The sequence below is a fragment of the Desmodus rotundus genome, chromosome 1 (assembly GCF_022682495.2).
Source record: "Desmodus rotundus isolate HL8 chromosome 1, HLdesRot8A.1, whole genome shotgun sequence".
NCBI classification, from domain to species: domain Eukaryota; kingdom Metazoa; phylum Chordata; class Mammalia; order Chiroptera; family Phyllostomidae; genus Desmodus; species Desmodus rotundus.
The window spans coordinates 40,172,855-40,192,841 of NC_071387.1; the positions used below are offsets into that span (position 1 = coordinate 40,172,855).

The 19,987-nt window shown below is 38.3% G+C and overlaps 1 pseudogene; it reads left to right on the forward strand.

Annotated features, from left to right (window-relative positions):
- Positions 1-353: 353 nt before the first annotated feature.
- Positions 354-19,987, forward strand: part of LOC112304411 (protein NipSnap homolog 1 pseudogene) — a 79,163-nt pseudogene continuing 59,529 nt past the window's right edge.

Genomic DNA, 19,987 nt, shown 5'->3' on the forward strand with positions numbered 1-19,987 from the left:
TTGGCTGTATTCTCTATGGCCTGTAGTATCATTTGCAGCTTTGGACTTCATTTCCTCTGTGAAGAAGAGTAAAAAGTAAGAAATAAGAATGCGTGATTTTCCTTCTGCTTAAGAGGCCTTGACTGAGGAAAATGTCCAAGTTTGCACATCATAGTCATTAATGCTCTTCAAAGACTATTTCTTCCTCTCTTCTTCTCTGGGATCCAATGGGATTTTACTTCCTGGCCCCTAGTTGTTGGTTAGGATATGTTGAGTTCCGAAAGAAATCACTTCCAAAAGATTCTTCAGTCGCTCATGGAGACACTCCAGAGCCCTCTATCTCTCTGCCTAGGTGACTTACAACATTTAAGATGATGGCTGTTCTGATAGCCTATGTCCTTAGTAAAGGTGACATGAAGCACTGCCATCAGTTAACCAGCAACAGGTATGTAACATGAATGAGAAATAAAATTTTGTTATCTTAAGCCCCTGATGTCCAGGGATTTACTTTTTCAGGTATTATAACTTAGCCTCTTCTAACTGATACAAGAGGTATTTCAACCGTTCAATGGAGATGGTTGTGTTCTAAGCAGAACTGAAAGAAGAAAGAAAGAAAGAGAAAGAAAGAAAGAAAGAAAGAAAGAAAGAAAGAAAGAAAGAAAGAAAGAAAGAAAGAAAGAAAGAAAGAAAGAAAGAGAGAGAGAGAGAGAGAGGGAGGGAGGGAGGGAGGGAGGGAGGGAGGGAGGGAGGGAGGGAGGAAGGAAGGAAGGAAGGAAGGAAGGAAGGAAGGAAGGAAGGTAGGTATATAAGGGATTTTGTAAAAATTCAGATTCTTGACCACAGTCCCCAATATTGTGGTTCAGGAGGTTTAACATGCACCACAGAAATCTCCAGTTTAACAGTCCTCCATTCCTAGGCTCCTAGTAACAGTGATCCACAGATCACACTTAAAAAACACAGCTTCAGTTATTTTGGTAATTACAAATTATTGAGGTCATTTTGTAAAGGGTTACCTTTTAGCACAGATCTGGATGCACAGTGACTGATGGAACCCCCCTTTTGTGCTCACACTGATATGTTTTCCAACTCTTTCATTGAAAGACAAAGACATTTTTAACACACTTTTATGATTTCTGCCATTCAATCCTGGTAGTCTCTGCTATTAATGTGTCCCTGAGATAGTTTCAGTATCTCAGCAACTATAATAACATTCTTTACAGCTACTTAGCAGACTGTTAAAGGCGAGGTAAAGACAAACCCCTTAACCAGAGAGTGAGCTTCAGATAATCAGGGTGTAATTGCATGAACTGGAATTGAGCCAGGACTTAAAGGCCAACAAAGAAGGAAGAGGAAGGGCTTACATAAAATACATAATTGAGTCTTTTTGTATTTTACCTAGAAACATGCCTTCAAAATCATCTGTACATTACCCAGCATTCACCAGGAAAAACTCAAGTGCCAGAAGCCCTTAAAACAGAGAACTCTGCTTATGGAGCTACACATCCTATTTCACCTATGCAAAGTAGGACTCCTAAATAACACTTCAGAAGAAAGGCATTTTCAACAATATTTTCCAATTTATTTTTCTTGCTTTTTGTTTTTATTGTGCCTGAACAGCCTAATTCTGCAGAACTGCTTTAGCAATAATAATGACACCACACCCATTCCTTAATTTTCTTTGCACAAATGTGATCTCTCTTAAGGGCATATGAGACAAACCTTTTCCTTTCTTTATTAGGGAGAGTTTTTTCTTGACTTAGGAGTACTGACACCCCTGGGTTACATTCTCTGGGTCTAAGAGTGGTACACCCCATGCTGCCATGCTGTTCCTACTCATCCTTGGCAATGTCTCTGATCTTGGCTTCTGTCACACTGTCTTCTCTTTCCTATAACTTTGGTCCCTATGTGGGGATAGCATTCAAGTTTTTTCCTATATGCTCTTCATTCCTCGAAAAACCATAGGAAGTGCCTAATTACCAGAAATTAGGAGATATCTAGTGCTGTTCTGCTACCAATTAATCTACCAGAGTTTCACTTTGGCCCAGCCATATATAATTGTACCTTGTTACCAAGTATTTGTATAACTTGGTATCATGTTTTTTTCACATTATATAATGCTTATTTTATTTGTTATTTCATCTTTATTGTATTTTTCCCATTGCCATATAGTTCCCTTATACTCTCCTCTCCCCAGCAATCACCACACTGTTGTCCATGTCCATGAGTCCTTTTTCTTTTTTGCTCATCCCTCCACCTCCTAACCTCCTCCCACCCCCAGCTGTCATCCTCTTCTCCACAACAACTGCTGCCTGGAAGGAACCACAGTTCTCACCTTCACACTTATAGTCAGGCTGCTTGGGCACAGGGTAAACATCTGATACAAGGGGAACCTGTCCATAAGCTGGGCTACAATCATATCCTGGATAATGGAAACTAAACACATAAAAGCAGAGTCAAGCAGAAACTGGTGGATAATGAAGCAGTAAGAACACACAGACTTGTGACCCAGTCTACAGAGAGAATCAGATGAAAGGAGTAGACCTCCTATGTACCTTCTTCATGCATACATAGTAGAGCAGAACTTTCCGAATACCCTGTGGTTAAGTGGGGGCATAGTGACAATTTTTGACTAGTAGGTTAGGAAGGAAATTTATTGTTACTTCTTGGCAGAGAATTTAACTGTTGGTATGAGATGCTACAAAGCTCTCTTTTTCCCCTGTGACAGTATTCTAAATAGTTGTGCTCTGTCATCCAGAATCCAGAGTGAGGACCAAGCAGGGCAAAGTCACAAGCTGATGTTCAACAGACATTTAGCATGAGTGAAAAATAAAACACAGTGAATATTTTTTAAAAGAATGGTCCAATAAACAAGAGTCCTCAAAATCCAGAAATGGAACCCAAAATTTTACACCTGAAAATAAAATCTTATAATTAGAGTGAAGAAGAATTCTTCTGATGGCACAAAAAATTAAGAGGATTCTGAAACTCTTGAAGTAGCACTTTCTCTTGCTGCCTAAAGACTAGTCAAGAGTGCCCCTCTGATGGGCTTCTGCTCTGTTGTGTACTTCGAGTGAAACGTTTTCACACTGCAAAGCCATCACCTGTTGGTTGATTTCTCTTTCTCCACTGAGACATCATTGGCCCACTGACAGGAGTAGTTTCATGCTCACTGTGGTGTTCTATTCCAGTTGAGAATATTTTGATGGCTAGAAATGGAAACCCATTTGAGATAATAAAAGTAATTATTTAAATCACTCTTTTTATATATCTCTGACCCCATGTCTTGTATTTTCTATTCTCTGAGAATCCGCTCTATTCATTTGCCTCCTTTTTATCATATTCTATTGATTATTTATATTGCATAAAGCCAGCTTGCCTTAATTCAACAAAACCTACTAGGACCAACATTAAACACAGATAAATGACTTCAAAAGTCTTACTTGTACAAGTCCTCTCTGTGCAGAACCCTATCATCAGCTTGTGCATAGTTCCCTACAGGTCAGTTATAATGGGGGATCAGGAGGAATAGTTATATGGTAAAATGTTCATTGCTCAATCAGCAGGAATTGTGGGAAAGAGATTTCCTGATAAAGGGGAATAGACAAAGTAATTCCGTCAAAGGTACCTAGTACGTATCCTTAATATCTGGCAGCTAGAGAGCATCAAAACTTTATGTTAAATGAATTAACAAATGAATGTGGCAGACACTGCAGGTAACACATCAATCTCCCCTTATTTCTCTCTAAAATAATCCCACTTGAGCTGGGGATTGGGGCAACATTAGCTCAGGGAATATGGGCCCCGCCTGGCTGGATGCTGGAGATAGCTCACATTGGTTTGTGGGAGCTAGTTATGCACACTCTTCTCATCTCTGCCTTAATGATGTCATGTTGGTAGCTTGAAATCAGCTATGATGAAAGTGCTTGTACCACAGAAATCAGCCAATGTACAATCAATGTTTGCTTTTCTTTTCTCCCCAGAAAGCAGTTTATTAAGCATTTACCAGCATACCACTGACCCAGGCCCAGAATCAAAGATGGTCTAAACTATTAATGGAAACCCCAACCCTCATTTTTCATAATTGGGTAAAGGGAGATCCTGAGAGATACTTCTATGCATGGAACCTGGTCTTTCTGGGATTTTTACCCAATATAATAGAAAGATGCTCAGATTTCCTGCCTTTGTCTGTTGTCTTTTAAGAACATGAAACTTGTAGCCAAGTTGCAATGGAGAGGCAAGCCTAGAAATGAAAGCCAACAGGCTTACAATGAATGACAAGAAATATGAAAAGAACCTGCTTTTTGATGACCCCATTAAGTAACTGCACCAAACTTGAGACTACCCTTCCTTGGGGTATCTTGTTATGATTTAACAAATGACATTTATTTTTTAGGGCATTTTTGGTTGAATATTATACAACTTACATCCAAAAAGATTCCAAGTACAATGGATGGATAGGTGGATTAATGAATGAACCAATGAAAGAATAAATGAGACCATTTATCTAGGTGTGTGCTAGGCAAAAAAAATACCTGGGACAATTACATGTATGCACAATTATGTGGCACATGTCCTGCTGGACTTCTATTTTATCCTTCAGTTGTAAAACTGAATATGGTTGAATAGAGAACTTCTCACTTCAATGTACATTGAGAAACCTTCTTCCTGGGGGACAAATCATTCTTTTCTGCTACTCAGTGCTCACTAGAAAATAAATATTCTAGCCTTAAATAAAAAGATGTAAAATTTTAAGAGGCAATTTTTGTGTATGCCTGAAAGTTTGTTGGGAATGATAGTGTTTTTTATTTTATTTTGCATTTATAATGCAATAAGCTATTGTTCTTAGAATGAACAAGATTGAAATACAGCAAAAATTTAAACCATTATATGCCTGGAGAATAATTTATAGCACAGTTTTTACTTTGACTTATTTCTTTCTCTAGTTTGAGTCTAGGATATAGGCTCAGGCAAACACAAATCTTTGCTGGCTGTTGAGAGAGGTCACTAGCCCCTATTCTACCTGGTCAGTTGCAATGAGTCATTGTTTTCATCCCATATTCTTGTCATTGAATCCAACTTCTCCCCAGAAACTCTAATGAGTTTTGATTCCAATGCACGCTTGACCATGGGTGCTACCTGAAGGGTACCAAATCAAAGAAAATATGTCAAAGCCTGACCACTTTATCCCTTGGGGAACAACAACAAAAAACATCAGGTAGCTAAGGTGAAAGGCTTTTTTTTTTTTTTTTTTAACAACAACCAATTACATTCTCAGGATAAGCGATATGCATAACAATAGCAAAAATGTTGTTCTGGGTGTTACTTCTTTTGGTTTCTATTAAAACTGTAAGAGCGCCTGCTTCCATTATACATTTCCCTGTATTTTTCAATCAAAATGTCACTTAGCCGCTATTCCTAGAGTGCACTTAATATTTTCATTAAAACCAATAAAACCAAGAAATGAAAAGGGTGCAGGTGGGTGAGTCAATTAAACTCCTCTTGTATGTACTGTTAAATAGCTGTTGAGAAAAGAAAGAAGCCCCACTGAACACCTGTCTCTTCTCTTTTGAATGGCAGCTACCAGAAATCCACTTAGCCAGCTATTGTCTGCTTATTTTCCTGACAGATAATGTGAGGAACAGGCAGTTATGGGACCCGTAATTCAGAATTAATTTTTCCTTCATGAGAGTGCTCATGAAGTGCTCATGAGAGTGCTATGTGGACACAGAGTGCAGTAATGGTGCCTGAGCAGGATTCCGGGGGTGGGGCTGGGATGGGGGATAAACAAGACAGTTTGAGATGATGGACAGGAGATAACAGCCAGTCAGAGCTGTTGTCTACGCTGACACATTTTATTACTATTTTTTAAATCTTTCTCAAGGGTATAAAGATTTAATCATTAAAACATTTGCCTGGTATGTGTGAGTTAAAAGACAGGTGAAGAAGACTCTACAAGTTGTTCTTCATCTTTTCTCACCATATTAACAATGTTAGTGGTTGCAAAAGACAGCTGTTAAGCCACACATTGCGACTGTTTATGGAGCTTCCTCCTGTGAGCTTCTACTTCAATTGAGAAAATTACCACGTTTCCTTTAATAAACTGGGACCTTTTGATAACCCATCATTATTATTTCATTTTGATAGGAAATACCCACCCCTAACATGCACAACAAAGATTTGTTCCCACCAGAACGAATTAAAATTCTCTCTTGCTCCTATTCTTTCTACCTCTCTCTTGTTCCGTCTCTCCCTCTCTTTTCCTCCCCTCTTATATGCTCCTGTAGCTAAATGCTAGCCACCCAAGTCATTTCACAGACCAGATAAATGAAGACTCTCTGGGGATGAATTAAAGAGTAGAATTAGAGACAACTGTTTTGTGGCCAGCCTTTGAGACTCTTTGGCAGAAAAATAGTAAAAAGATCTTGTGAATTATCTCTCAGTCACTGATATGAACCACACAAAATAAATCAGCATTTAAGATTGATTGCCATAAAATTTTTTTACTCAGGTAAAATGTATTGATCTGTTATGTAAAGAGGAAAAATTAAGCCAAAGGGGATAGGTCATGGTAAAACAGCAAACATAAAAACCACCCATAAATCCTCTCATTTCAAATATTTAATATTTAGAGTAGAATATGGTTTTGGAGACATCATCTTTGTGCAGTCTATGTTGTTTAGGATGAAATGTATAGAACCCAAGCACTTTAAAGTCCATCGGTTAGTTATTAAAACATAGACTGATTAAGTAGAACCCTAATTTCTAACCCCCAAATCATGACACATATTTTGACAAGGCTTTTTTTTCTCCTTAAAAAAAGTAATCTGGTAATATATTTTAAAATTCTCACCCAGAGGATATGTTTACTGATTTGAGAGAGAGAGAAACATTGATCGGTTGCCTCTCTCACACACCCAGACTGGGGATTGAACCAAAATCCTAGGTATGTGCCTTCACCAGGGATTGAACTGGCAACCTTTTGGTGTATAGGACAATGCTCCAACCAGCTGAGCCACCCGGCCAGAGCAATCTGGTAATATTTTTGACCATGAAGACATTAAATCTGAATAAGGTCAGTTAAAATTACATGTTCCCAAAATATCTGAATTATAGACTTTCCATATAAGCCACCTCTACTTAACTCATGAACTACTTAACACTACATGTTCATACTCATTCATTCCATGAGCATCCCATTTATTTATTCAGTCAGGAAGCCTGTAATTAACAACAAACATATTCATGGGACTGTGTTGCTGCTCTGCCACTTTTACACTTACCAAATCCCCACAGTTTTTTTGAAAAAGTAAAATTCTATTTCTTGTATAGAGCAAAGTCAATTAGTTCTTAACTTGTACATGTCAAATATTTCTCTAATTTGCTGTGATCCTTGCAGATATTGCCCACGGGCTAGACAACAGGTGCTGAGCAAATGCAGCTCTTCTTAACTGATCCCCCCAATTCCTATTCTACAACTAAAACTTTATTATCTAGTCCCCTAGTTATGCATTCCCCTTCTCCCATATCCAAGTGGACTGATGCAGATTGGTGTTTGAAATATATACCCTCATGTCAGTGTTTACATGCATTATTTTATTTGACTATTGAAAGGTTCTCGAAAATGTATCCATATAAGTATTATCTCTTAGACTTGGAAAAGCTCCTAATTGGACAGAGTTTTGTACATCAACCCACATAGTACTATGAACAACTGACTAATGGAGTTCATACTTATTTCTATTAATTGATGATAAAATGATAGATGCATGATTATGGGTAGTCCAGAGAATTTTAGAGGACTATTTGCAATTCGATGAAAGAAGCTCTAACATTGGAAAGAATGAGAAAGTAGGTCCATGAGAGAGTCACTCTCAAGCCTGATATGTATCCAAGACATCATTATCAGAAACAATCGTGGAAGCAGCCAACTTTATGTGTCATCAAACTGTAAGAATGTGCGTGTGTTCCGGCAATACTGCGGAGTGAGTGGGGGATCACATGGTAGTCACCACACAGACAGAGATTACATACCATGCCCAGTGGCCAAACACTGCCCATCACTGACTTATAAATCAGACTCTCACTCAACCCTCCCAGCTTGCTGACATGTAACGATATGATAAAAATCAAAACTTTTTAAGTTGTGGCTACTTGTGATGTTACTTGCATAATCCTTTCAAAAATCTTAAAATTGTAGGTGGGGGAGGGAGGTGGGTTCGGCTGGGGTGGGGTGGAGGGATGGGGAGAAAAGGCATACAACTGTAATTGAGTAACAATAAAAATTTTTTAAAAATTGTATGTCAATGAATGTGTTATATTTAAGTTAGAAGGAAATACAGTATGTGAATTATCTTAAAAGATGTATTTCTTCTTATATTTCTAAATCAGTTAAAAGTGATAGGTAGAAGAAAATTCCTAATAAATGGAAGAAAAGGAATATAAAACTTTTATGTAAAATTTATAGTAATATTGGGTCATTTTATGTAACATTGTTTGCTGTCATGTTTATCAAATTATATTTTAAATGTAGAATACAAAATTACTAATAATTATAGATGAAACTGCATAGAAACTTCACTAATACGACCTTTTCTTCTTTTCTTTTGATTCAAAATGGCCTCATCCAGCACCCTAACTCACTGTCTCCTCCCGAGCACGACCATTCCTCTCATTGTTAAGCCCTCAGGACAATAAGGTCCTGGTCAGCATCAAAGCCTCTGGTCTGTTGACCTCAGAGACAGAGTTTCAATCAGTAAAGGTAACATCTAAGCCTTACTTGTGTTTCAGCTCCAGGCCCAGAAAAGTAGCAAAACCAGATGCATGGCTGACATCAGGACTAAATGCATTGATCAATCACTCGCTACTCTAGCGCCGGCCAATCAGTGGGGACCATGACCCTGACCAGGACCCTAACTTCCTTAGTCACAGTGATTAATGATTTTTCACATATATATAACCCATCCCCTGGAAGCCATCACAAAGCAAGGTCTTAGAGTATTAGCTCACCTGTGATTCCAGGAGTGGGCCACTTCCTAAAAATAAACCCGTACTTTCTTTGCTGCAAACTGTGATTTATTGGGCTTTGATGAGCACAGGCAAATAGACCCCTTTAGTTGGGTAACATAGGTCTTGGAAATTCCAAGTTCCTAGACCTCTAACTAAAAACTACATTCTGAAACACTGCAGATTGTGAAATTCTTGGTGATCAATCATATTTTAAGGAAAACTGTTGAACTATAAGTGACATATTTTATGTCAGTATTTAATAATAAAATAGTTTTATACCTTCTTGTCCTAAAAGTTATGATGATGGAAAATCTTGAATTCTTAGATAAATCCTTCCAAACACCAACATATGTTTTGGCAAAGAAGAAACAATAGGCTATAAATCTAGCAAATTAATTAGTTCATCTTAATTAGGGGATTAACCTCGTCCTTGATTTCACCTTTATTTATAACGCTTGTGTGATACTGTGCTTTATAATAAGAAATATACATTTTGGTCTTTGTCCACAGGTTCCTGGCTCATAGCTCCCCCAAACCCTTGTAATTTCCTAAGTGATTAGAGCAATAAGGGCTATATTTTGATATAATATTTGGATACTGTCCTAAATTCCTGAAATAATTTCAGAGTCACAAAAGTGAAATAGGTATCTTTTTAAAAATACATTTTTAATTTATTGATTTTGGAGAGAGGAAAAGAGAGAGAGAGAAACATCAATCTGTTGCTCTACTTACTGACATATTCATTGGTTGACTTTTGTACATGCCCTGACTGGGGATCAAACCTTCAACCTTGATGTATGGGGCTGATACTCTAACCAACTGAGCTACCTGGCCAGGGTTGAAGTATGTGTCTTTTGTTATTCATAACAAGCCCTTTTCAACTACACCCGAGTTTACTCACAGTAGTGACTTTGGGAAAGCCCCTAAGGGTAGAGGCTGGTGGCCAGGGGAGCCAACCCTATGATTAGAGGGTTGGGACTTCCAGCCCCACATCACCACCAGTACCTCAGGGGAGGGAGAAGCAGCTGGAAATTGAGCCAATCATAAATTGTCAATGATTTAATTAAATGTGCTTATTTAATAAAACCTCCTTAAATATCACTGAGCTGCAGGATTCAGAGGGTTTCTGGATTGGTGGACGTGTGGGCCTGTGGGGAGAGGGGTGTAATATACCTGGAGAGGACAGGTGTGAAAGCTCCATATCCCTTCCCACCAGCCTTGCCTTGTGCATCCCTCCCATCTGACTGGTTCTGAATTTATTCTTATGACATGTCAGTAATCTACTAGGTAAACTTTTTTTCCTGAGTTCTGTGAGCAACTCTAGCCAATTCACTGAATCTAAAAAAGGGGGTTGTATATATCTCTGATTCACAGTCAGTGAAAAGTACAGGTGACAGCCTGGTCTGGCAACCTGCATCTGCAGTGGGAGAGGCGCGGACTTGTGGGACTGAGCTCTCATTCGATGGGATCAGGTGCATAATCCAGGCAGATTATGTCAGCACTGAGTTCAATTACAGGACCGCCGATTGGTATTGCATACTTGCTTCGTGCATGGAAAGTTCATATATCTGGTGTCCGAAGTGGAGTTGACAGAAGAGGAGAAACACAGGAAGTGCGTTTTTCCTTAGAACTTGCATGGAGGTGAGTTTTTAGGGGCAAAATGAAAACATTATTCTATATTGAAATCTCTTCAGTTTTTCTTAATGATCAAATATAGTTTCTATTGGTAGCTAAATCTGTGTTGATCATAAGAAATAAATAACAGTGGATATTTCATAAATAGAAATTTGCCCTGCCCTATAGATAGGTCAAAATAAGTTATCTCTGATAATTTCTTACTATGGGCAAGGCCCCACATTCAAGTTCTTCTAAGGAGTTAAAGGGAGGTGCACAATTCCCCTTGAACCTGAAGCTAAAACTTCCTTTCACTCAAAGTAATCTGCATGCCACCAAGATACATAATAGGGTGACTCCTTCTGAACTGCCACAATGTAATATGTAATAATATTACTACTTTAAAAGCAGAAAAAAGGAATGGGGGGCTACATGGGAGGTAATAAAAGTGGATTTCATTGTTTATGTTTATAATACAATTTAAAGAAATATTGTAAATGTACAAGTCAAAGAGCTAAATGTGAGTCTACTATGTAAAGTATGATGGTAAGCACCAGATTAACTAAAATAAGATATCGTTCAAATGAATACAGTCCAGGAATAGGAGTGGGCATGAGAATGAGGAAGTAGGATGGGAAGATAATTTAGTTTACATGTTATACCCTCTCTACTATTTGAACTCTGTTTAAAAAATACACATATATTTATTTTATGGTTTCCAAAGAATTAAATTAAGAAAAGTATAGTTATTGTAACAACTTTATACCACCTGATAAGTTTATACTTATTTGTCAAGTGTAAACTTGACATGCTGACTTAATTGCTGACCTGAAGTTTGACTTAAATTTGGCATTTGTAAAAGATCATCAACTCTGTGACATCCTGTACTCAGAAGGGAGAATAACCTTTCCACTCACTGGTCTTGGATATATTCCCCTTCCTGGCTTTCTATGAGAATGGAGAAGACTCAGACCATTTCAGCAGCTGTAGAGAAGTGAAAAAAGCACAGGTCACAGATTCAGAAGTTTTGCATCCAATGCGTCACTTCATTTCTCCTAGCTTCAGTTTCTTTTGTGTAAAGCAGGTATAATACCCCTCAAGGTTGTTGAGGTGATTAATGGAGGTAATAAATAGAAGGGTATTTTTATTGTAAGTAATGAAACAATGCTTAATATAATAGGCTCACCTGCCATTTATTCTCCATGTAACCTGCTTCTTGGCGGTCACTGCAGCTATTTGGTGCTGCTTCTGACCTCTTCATTAGTAATACCAGCCTACAGGCAGCTTTCCCAGCTCAACCCCAGCACTACTAGTCTTTCTGTTTGCAGCATAATATAAGGGAAATGACTGATTTTTCTTTTCTTAGCTCATTTCACCCATGTGCAGAGAGAAAATCTGCTTTTTATCTTCTTATGTTTCCAGGGGTGACTTTTATGGGTCATCTAAACAGTAACCTGTGAATTGTAGCCTCCTTGCCTGAGTCCGAAGGCTGACTATCTTCTTAAAAGTGGTTAAGTGGAAGTTGTTGATAAGAGCTCGAGTGAGATTTGACATCAGGCTTTAATTATACCTTGAAAGGCAAGGAAAATGGAAAATGAAGTCTAATTCCATTGAACAGTTGATTACTAGCAATAATCACAACAAAAAATGTATTTCTATTTCACTCGAGTGCTGCCCACGTGCAAGACTAGTAACCCTAATTAACTTAATACTACTCTTACAATATTTTACTTGGACCAAGAGGAGGCTTTATTCATCCTATTTGAAAATGTGTTTACATGGACATACAGTCCTGGGATTTCCTGAAAATGAAAAGAGTGGGGCTACAGAAACTCCTACATCATTTGACCCCTTCTGAGGACATTAACAGTAATCTACAGTTCCTGGTCAGCATTACCTGTACCAGAAACAGAGTGCAAAACAGGACCCATAATGAAAAACTAATGTTTAGAAATATGCTACCTAAGAACACAATTACCAAACACATTAAAAGTATTTTAAAATGTACTTTGCCTATCAACATTTATACAAAAATTTTGACCTTCTCAGTCTTTGCGTTTTGCTCATGGAAAAACATGTGTGAACAACTTGTTTGTTTCCAGTCCCTACCACTCTCCTGCCAAGTGGAGCTACTTATATTAAATATAAGATGTTGACAGAATTCAAGAAACTCTGCAAGACGGCCATAAATTTACTGTATTGGGCCATATGATACTGGCAATATTCAACCACTTTCTTCTTACCAACATGGTGGTGTCATACGGTTCTATGTAATAGATACAGACGCATTGACATGAGATTTCTCTAACTCTCGCATAGTGGGTTACGTATTAGTCATGTCCACCATGAGCATTGCTGAGGGAAGTACATTTGGGTTGAAGAAACTCAGTAGCATTTATCTTTGGCATTTAAAAGTGACTATTATAAAGCCATGTTAATTCAAGTGACTGTTCTGTTCTGTTAAAGCAATTTCAAATGAGAAAGCATTTACACTAAACAAACCTTAACAGTAGTTATCTCTGTTGATAGAAGTTCATTTTTCCTCTTTAAACTTTGCCATGTTTTCCAAATTTCTATAATGAACAAGTATTTTAAAATCAGACATGTTGATTTTAAAAATTAAAGGGAGTTGAATTTTAAATACCACATTAAAATCTGAAGAGAACAAGTTGTATGATAACTAAGCCTATTCCTTCAGACAAAATACCTATGAATAATTCTGAAAAATGACTTGTTTATTACCACCACTACCCCAATTTCTCCTCCTGTTGACAAGTATTCAGGGTAGTTGACACTTCCAGTTTCACTTGAGCTGATTTGTGACACTTATTAGTCAACCAATTTAGAAGCATAACGTGCTTTGGTGGTCTAATGCTACCTCCGGTCACATATTAACCTCATTTTCGCTTAAATGCTCCATTAAAATGGGAAACCCTGTTCAGCTGGCTGGGGAATAGCACTTGCTTTAAATTGGATATTATTCTGAATTACAGTCAACTCTGTAATTCAGTATGATGTGGCTGCTAAAAAGCCAAGGATCTTAGACTGCATTAATAAAAGTGTAATTTCTGGTTTATGGGAAGTAATCGTCTTTCTATATTCTGACCAAGCCACATCTGGAGTATTATGTTCAATTATAGGTCAATATTTAAGGACCATGGTGAATTAGAATATGACCAGAAGAGGAAATCAGGATGGAGAAGGGCCTGAAAGCCAATGTCACTTTTGAGGAACAGGCAATGGAAAGGAGACTAGCTGGTATAGAGCACATAAGAAACGCCTTCAAATATGTGAACTGTTTGAATGTAAAAGAGAGACAGAATTGTGCATTTTTCAGAAGCAACATGAATATGGGTTTTTTTTAATGAGTGTGAAAAGATATAAAAATGGTACTTTTTAATCTTCCTTTTAATTGACATCACAAAAGACTGGGAACAAACCACTACGTGACAAGCATTTCCACATTCCAAAGTGAGGCACATGACCATCTGCACCCAACTTTCAAAGTTCAGCCCAACACAATTTGATGAGCCTAGCGATACCTTGAGAATATAAAAGGGTTAATATTATAGGGCCTAAGAGTGGATTGGATTTTCCTTTTTCTTTTTTTTTTTTTTAAGAGAGAAAAAATTGTTGGAGAGCAGTGGTGTTTGCCCTGTCTCACAGGAAGAAGAGGCCCCAGTCTTTCAGAAGAAGCAGAGATAGGTAGAAGTGCTTGGAGAACCTGATCTGTGTCTCTGGTGTATGGAAAACAGACGGTGGTACCAGACTCACACCAGCAATAGCCCAAAGGTGGATGACTATGGCTAGCAAGCCACTCAGACTTTGACAATAGAACAAGGAGAGGAGCTGCAGTGGCCTTTCTTCACCTGGCCTTCCACATAGTTGTAGAAGTTTGAGCACTGTATGTGCTGTCTAAAGGTGCTTGGCATTAACTGGCAATTGAAGACTGAAATACAGCTCTGATTCCTAAGGGTGGGGCCACATCTTCCCATTTAAAGGGGTGCATTTTCCTTTGCGTGGTCACTGGTGACATGCCAAACCATGTGCTCTGCAAGGATGCATCTTTCCAGAGGAATGACCTTTTTGTAATTCACAGAAAGGGACCATACACGCTAGAGGCAGCCCTACCCAGAAGATAAGTGTTTCTCATAGATCAGATATAGGGCTTGCAGAAGAGAAAGTCAGCTTGGGATCACCTTAAAAGGAATTTGTCCAAGAGAGCCACCAAGTGTGGAGGTGGGACTTTAAGAAAAGATATGAGATTGTCAAATCATCAGGTATCTGGAGAGTTGTGAGTGACCAACCAGAGAAAAAATCCCCTGTAGTAAGTAAGTAAGGAAAGTACAAGTATAAAAATACCATTAATGGTACAATCTTCAAGTAAATGTCCAACTTAGGAGAAAAAATCAGCTTCAATAGTCACAAAACTCAAAACATCAATACTAAACCACAGTAGTGACTATTAAGTAAGAACTTTACTATACCTTCACACTTCTCTTTCCACTTGATCTAAATCCAAAGGTTTTAGAGTAGGGGAAAGGAGAACTTCACCTCGGAGAAAGAAAGGAGAAAGCAGACCAGTCGTCTCTCCTCCTCTGCAGGATTTCAGAGCTTGAGGCAGAGTTGGAGGCCTGGAGCAACATCAAGTTCAGAATTTTGACTTCTTGAGAATACACATTTAACTGCTAAAATGAGACTTTTAATGACTAATAATAACCAGAAGATGCTTTTATTTCTAGAAGTCACCAAAAACAAGTACAGGGGGCACCTGAATTGTCATCCAAGTAGCAAAAGAACTGTCTCCAAAGCACAGGTTGCAAGGCCAGAAATGGGGGAATAAAATTAATAAAATTGTGTCACTTACATTTCTGAAATTTGACACAGTTGATTCTCGTTCTCTCTCTCTCCCTTTTTCTTTCCACCACCCTCTCTCTCACACACACACTCCATGTAAAAAACATAGTTTTCATATCAACATGAAATTTTCACCATTAAACTATCTATCAATAAAATGGGCTGCCTCAAAATATGGCCCCTTCCCATCAGTGCAGCCTGGGAAGGCAAACGCCAGGGACAGAAGATTTCTGAGAACACTGTTTCCTCTCTTTGTATGACACAGTGAGAGTCCATGCTAATGCAACAGAGGCAGGGAAGAGACAACCTAGAAAAACTGTGAATCCCCAAATGGACAATAATGTTTTTCATTTTTGAAGCAGGGACATTATTACTGGAGGGAAGGAGAAAAGGATTTCATGACTTTTTTGTGTGGATTGCACCTGGGTGTGGGGGGTAAAAAAACAGAAATATAGATACAGACATGAATGATTAGACTCTGATAAGCATCCCCTCCTGTGTGAACTGAGCACATGCAGCCAAACATCTTTAGGTCTGAGCCTCTTTCATCTGCCAGAAGATACAGAGCTGTCAACTTAATTAGAATGTCCAAGATTTGAGCCTCAGCCCCAAAACAAATGAGATCATGATGAAAGAGAAATTCATTTATTCAATTTCATTCATTCAATAAATATTCATTGGGCTCTTACTCTTTGGCAAGTACTGTGGTAGTCACTGGGGATAAATTCATAAGTGAAATACATACAAATCATATCATAGGGCTTACAGTATAGCTGAGAATATAGGCATGAAATAAGGAATTACAAGTGCAACAAGGATAACAAGGGTAACAAGAGACTAAAATAAAATTAGACATTACTGAAAAATCAGTATATTTCAAACCTATAGCAGTATTGGATACAAATATAATTGGCAAATATAATTACATAGATAGATAGATTTATTTTATCAAGGCAAGTTTAGGGAATCATTAAAACTTATGATAAGGTGCCTGGAAGGCATTCTGTTGTTCTTCCCCTAGAAACATTTATTGCTGCAAATGCTCATTCATCTCTCATAGAGCAGTGAGGACAGAGGACAAGGACCTTGGCTCTCCTCATGTTGCATTGTCTCAGTCAGCTCAGCCTGCCATCACAAAATGTCATTGATTGGCTGGCTTCAACACCAGACACTTATTTTCTTACACTTCTGGAGACTGGAAGTCTGGGACGAGGGTGCCAGCATGGTCGGTTTCTGGTGGAAACCTCCTCTCGCCTTGCAGATGTGTCCTCACATGACACACAGAGAGAACTGTGGTATCTCTTTCGCTTTGTATTAGGGCACCAACCCTATCCGATCAGGTCCCCACCCGTAAGACCTATCCCAAGGCCCAACTCCAAATATAGTCACACTGGGAGTTAGGGGTCCAACAGGAATGTTGGGGGAGGGGAGACAATTCATGTATTAAAAGAACAAAAATACTCAGCTTAAAATATTCTGAAAATGAATCCAGATTTCAAACACTAATCAAAACCAAAAGAAACAAGTGTCATTGCCTTGCTCTAAGATACTGGGTGGGGCTGGAAAGCTGCTCTTGTAATATATTTGTGGCAACGAAAACAAAAGCCTTGCAGACTAAATCCAAAGCTTGTTCAAATGATCCAGCTTTTATTATGACATCTATTTGGTGGGAGGATGAGGTGGAGGGGAAGCTGGGCATAGCCTCTCCATGGAAATTGTTCTCCGTCTGTCTCTGAAGAGACTCACCATACCTCATTGCCAAGGCCTGGTATACATGGTCCATTCCTACTTCCTGCACTATTACTAGTGAACTGTGAATGACAACAGACTTTCTGTTTGATTTTAAGAGCAGAGGATGAAGACATATTCCTTTAAGCGTGATTGGTGTGTGACACAGCACTTCTAATGAGAGTGATGAACTGGCAGTAGGCACAATTTAGAGGAAGATGGTTATACATCTCCCCCACAAGTGCTGTAAAACCACTCAGTTTTTGTGACTAGTCAAAGCTAGTGTGCATTAAATTGGTAATTCACAAAACAAGAGAAAGATGAAGAAAGTGACATTGATTAATCTGCATGGTGACAATGCCACATTTGGAGGTCAAATCAAGAATTGTCAAGAATGCTTTTTAAAATAATGAATGACAAAAACAATACTACTATGATGATGAAAAGCAAAAGAGAAGTAAATTACATCCAACTTCACAATGATAACAAATCAATTAAGTATCCCCTCTTTTTGTCCATTTGAGCAAGAATATGTCATAAGGCCTAGTGAAGAAAGTGGAACAAGTTTTGGGACTGGAAACATAAAGGACATCTGTGCACTGGGAAATGATAGAACAAAGTTATGTCACTGAGTTAAAGGGATAGTGGAGCTACTGCAACTTAGTGGAACAATGTGAAGGAGTGACATCAACATCTTTAAAACTTGAGAAATCAATGCCTCTGATGTCAATTATATATATATATATATATAATTATATATATCTCACATCTTCCTTACACATTCATCTATAGATGGACTCTTACATTGTTTCCCTATCTTGGTGACTGTGAGTATTGACACAATGAACATGCAAGTGCAGGTGTCTCTTCCAATTCCTGATTTAATTTCCTTTGGTTATATACCCAGGAAGGGATTGATAGATCATATGGTAGTTTCATTTTTAATGTTTTGAGCAACCTCTATACTCTTTTCCAATATTGACTCTACCAATTTGCATTCCCATCAGCAATGCACAACAGTTTCCTTTTCTCCACATCCCCGCCAATACTTGTCATCTCTTGTCTTTTTGTTGATAGCCATTCTAACAGGTGTGAGGTGATATCTCATTTTGGTTTGAATTTGCTTTTCCCTGATGATTAGTGATGTTGGTTATCTTTTCATGTGACTCCTGGCTATCTGTATGTTTTCTTTGGAGAAATATCTGTTCAGGTCCTCTTCCCATTTCTTAATTGGATTGCATGTTTTTTGCTATTAAGTTGTCTGAGTTCTTATCTATCTTGGATATTAAGTCCTTATCAGATATGGTTTGCAAATATTTTTTCCCATTCAGTCAGTTGCCTTTTAATTTTGTTGACTGTTTCTTTACTTGTGAACAAGACTTTTAATTTGTTGTAGTCCCATATATGTATTTTTTGTTTTATTGCTTGTGCTTTTGGTGTTGTATCTAAAAAAAATAATTGCCAAGATCAGTGTCAATGAGCTTTTTACCTATGTTCTCTTTTAGGAGTTTTATGGTTTCAGGTCTTACGTTTAGCCTTTAATCCATTTTGAGTTAATTCTTTGAATGGTGTAGATGGGGATCCAATTTCATTTTTTTGCATGTGATTATCTAGTTTTTCCAACACCATTTATTAAAAAAATTGTCTTTTTTCAATTGAGTATTCTTGGCTTGCTCATCAAATACTAAATGGCTGTATATCTGGGCTTTCCACTGTGCCCCATTGGTCTCTGTGCCTGTTTTGGTGCCAGGACCAAACAGCAGCAACCTTCAGCATCCACCACCCTGCTCCGCCAGCAGCCATCAATGTGGAGACAAGATCCTCTACCAGAAAAAAGAGTATGACTTCCTGAAGGCTCATATGATGGGTTGTACTTTGACACAAAAATATTTTCAATTAAGGTATATATATATTACTTTTAGTAATGCTATTTCACACTTAATAGGCTACAGTATAGTGTAAACATAACGTTTATATGCACTGGGAAACCAAAAAATTTATGTGACTCACTTTATTGTGATATTCACTTTATTGCAGTGGTCTGGAACCAAACCCACAGTTTCTCCAAGGTATGCCTGTACAGGGCACTCCAAGCATCGCCTGCATCCTAGAAACCTCCGTGCTCCTTTTTGCAATCACATCCTCCTCCCTTCCCTCAAAATTAACCACTACTTTACTTGTGTTGTAATTATCCACTTGTGTATTTAATGAGCATCACAAACCAAACATAAACCCTGCTCCATGCCTCTCCTCCCCATCATCACAACCAGAACACCTGCTCCTCACACATTCTTCCCTTCTTCATAAGTATCACTCCACCTATCCTTGTGTAAGTCATCCCTGATGGCTATCCTGCATCCCCAATCTGATCCTTCACCTCCCCTGGTATCGCTCTCTCAAGAACACAGCCCAATCAGCACACATCAGTGTATTACTACAGCAAACTCCCTCTCAAGCCACTAAAATCTCTTTCCTAGAAAACTGCAAAAGCTTCCTGACTGGTCTCCAAGGTTCTTTTGCTTACCAGTCATCTGTTTTAAGTAGTGTATGCGTAACTGTTTAAAAGGGGAAGGAAAATCTTGACTTGTAGTATTTGCCCATTTCCATGGTATAAATTCTCCTACAATGGCCAACTTTAAGAATGACCGTGTGAAACAAAGGGCTTGTGAAAGTCTTGAGAAATTTACAATACACTCTTGGAGCCTTTGAGGCCAGCTGTAGTATACCACTGAATACTTGCCATATTGCACCCCGAGGGATGTTTGCAAAGTGTAAACCAGATCACATCATTCCTTATTCTCAA